This window comes from Peromyscus maniculatus, chromosome X (assembly GCF_049852395.1).
Source record: "Peromyscus maniculatus bairdii isolate BWxNUB_F1_BW_parent chromosome X, HU_Pman_BW_mat_3.1, whole genome shotgun sequence".
Taxonomy (NCBI): domain Eukaryota; kingdom Metazoa; phylum Chordata; class Mammalia; order Rodentia; family Cricetidae; genus Peromyscus; species Peromyscus maniculatus.
This window is the reverse complement of record NC_134875.1, coordinates 69062981-69065988: the sequence shown is the minus strand read 5'-3', so window position 1 is coordinate 69065988 and position 3008 is coordinate 69062981.

The following is a 3008-nucleotide window of genomic DNA, read 5'->3' as shown; positions in this document are numbered from 1 at the left end:
TTAAAATAAAAATAAGGAGTTCATTGGAAATACAAATAGTTACCTACTATATGTACTACCAAATAATGCTTTGTAAGTAAACTTACTCTGAATAAATCTTGAAGTGCTTACTAACCTTAAATTATCTTTTTCTTTGGCCTAAGATGACCTTTCTACTTTAAAAATACCATTCCTTGTTCTGGATGATACTTCAATACATGTATATGCAAATGAGTATTGTCCTTATTTAGGAGAGAACACACTATTATGTCTTCCTGTCATTTATTGAATAGACTATCTTTTTTATAGTGTATGCTTTGGGCATCTCTGTAAATATCATGTGGCTATAATGATTTATCTAAGTTTATTACAGGTCATCCATTTTATTCTTAGCTTTTGTTTTCATAACAGCAGCATGTTGCTTTCCTTACTATAACTGTCATAAAACTTGAGATGATATATTATGATATAACCACTACTGCCCTTTTGGCTTAGGATTGTATTTTTTATTGGTGTTCTTTGTAATTCCACATAAATTTTATAATTTTTCTCATTCTATGAAAAACATAATTATTATTTTGATGGAGATTGCTTTGAGTTGGCAGGTCATTTTTGGTAATACAGCCTTTTTCATTATATAAGTTCTATGGGAACATAAGCTAGGGAGGTATTTGCATTTTATATTTTAATGTTCAATTTATTATTTTTTAGTTTCTTAAGTTTTTCATTGAAAAGTCCTGACACATTTTCATTAGTTTTTTCTTATACATTTTATTTTTGAAGCTATAATAAATGAAGATATATTACATATATCTTTCTCAACATATACATTGTTGATGTATAAGACAGAAGCTGGTCTTTTGTGAGTAGATTTTATATTCTACTACATTTCTGAAAGTGTTGAAGAGATTTAACAATTTTCTTGTATACTCTACAGACAGTATTTAATATAGGATCATACTATATGCAAACAGGGATGATTAGATTTATTCATTTTCTTATTGTATCTCTTTTTTCCCTTCTACTATTGATTTACCTAACAATTCAAGAACTCAGTTTAATAGGAGTGGAGGAAGTGATTATGATTGTCCTGTTACTAATTTTATTGGACTGCTTTGTGTTTTTTCTATTTAATAAAATGATGGCTATTAAATTGACATGTATAGCCTTATTTTGTTGAAGTAAGTTTCTTCTTTTTCTATAGTCTTCTGGGAATTTTTATCATGTAGAATGTTCGACTTCATGAAAGGTGTTTCTTCATCTATTGAGCTGATCATGAGATTTCTATTCTTGAATTCATTAGGGGGTTGTGCCACATTCACTGGTTTATACCAAACCATTCTATCATCCCTGCAGTGAAGCAAATTGTTCAAGATTGATTTACTTTGTATTTAATCTCTCATACAATATACACTGACCTCTTTTTCCTGTCCTTCCACTCCTGTGAGTTCTGCACCTACCTCCTCTTTCTTCCAGATCCACTCCTCTGTTTCTGTGCAGAAAAGAGCAAGCCTCCCAGGGATATAAACCAAACATGGCATAACAAGATACAATAAGACTAGGCACAAACTATCATGTCAAGGTTGGATGAGGCAACTCAGTAGGAGGAAGAGAATCCCAAGAGCAGGCAAAAGAGTCCATATCCACTATTAGGAGTTCAACAAAAACCCCAAGCTAACAGGCATACCATATATACAGAGGACCTAGCACAAACCTACATAGACTCAATGGTTGCTGCTTCAGTCTCTTGTAAGCCCCTATGAGCCCTGCTTAGTTTATTCTGTGGGCCATACTTTCCTGGTGTCCTCAACCTCTCTGGTTCCTAAAATTCCTCCTCCTCTTCCATGGGATTCCCTGAGTTCCACTGGCAGGAAACCAATGGAGATCTCCATTTTAGGCTCTCCCTCTCTTCACCTAGTGTTTGGCTGTGGTCTTTGCATCTGCTCCCATCAGTTGCTGGAGGAAGCTGGGCTGACCACCAATCTATATGTACATCTAAATATCATTAGGGATAATTTTATTGATTTTTTTCAAAATTTGTTTTAAAATTACATGAGAACTATTGCATCCATTTTCATTAGAAAAGTTGGCTTATAATTTTCAATTTTTAGAAAAAAATATATCTATCTACTTTTGGTATCAGGGTAATAATGGCTTCATACGATGAGTTTCATAGTATTCCTTTCATTTCTATATATGAAATAGTTTGGGAAGCAGTTGTATTAGTTCTTCTTTAAAGGTCAAGTATAATTCTGCTTTGAATCCGTATAGTAGTAGTCGTCAATTCAAAACAATAGCATTTTTAACTCCAAAAATTTTCATGTAAAAGAAGGACAAAATAGGAGAATGTTCACTAGGATATTATTTGCTCAGGATAGGAATGTAAAGAAAGCATGTTGAGGAAGATAGGAACAACATTAGTAAAACAGAGAAAAAATAGAATACTGGAAAATAAATTGAAGGGAGAATGATAAGGTGAAAAGAGGTATCAGTGCCAACTCAGCTTTATGGAAAAGAGGAAAGAAATCCAAGTATACAACCAAAAACAAACAGAACACTTAGGAAACAGACAAATCCCCAAATCTAGGTCAGTCTGTGCTTTTAGGGAGAGCCTGTCTCAAATAAAAAGGGAGAAGAAAAGTGCATCACAAATCAATTAAAAAAAAGAATTAACTATTAATTATTACTTGTCTATATGTGGTCTGTTGCCTGAACATAGGTGCTGACTCTCTATTCAATTATTTGCCTATGTGTGCAGGGCCTGCCTCTATGCATTCTTTCTCTTTATTCTGTGTCTATTTTGGTTGGTTTCTTCTAATGACAGTGGAACATTTGTTGTATTATGTTGTGTTGATCCCTATGTTGTTTGTTCTGCAATCAGTTTTTGGCTCATGGGTCAGGTAATGTATATTATAACTAGAGGTTTCTTTCAGTCTCTAAATACTATAAAGGGCTGTTAGCAAGTTTTCCACCTGTGTGCTTTAGACAATAGCACCTTTTATCACTTGTCAACTCAGTCTTATACCTAT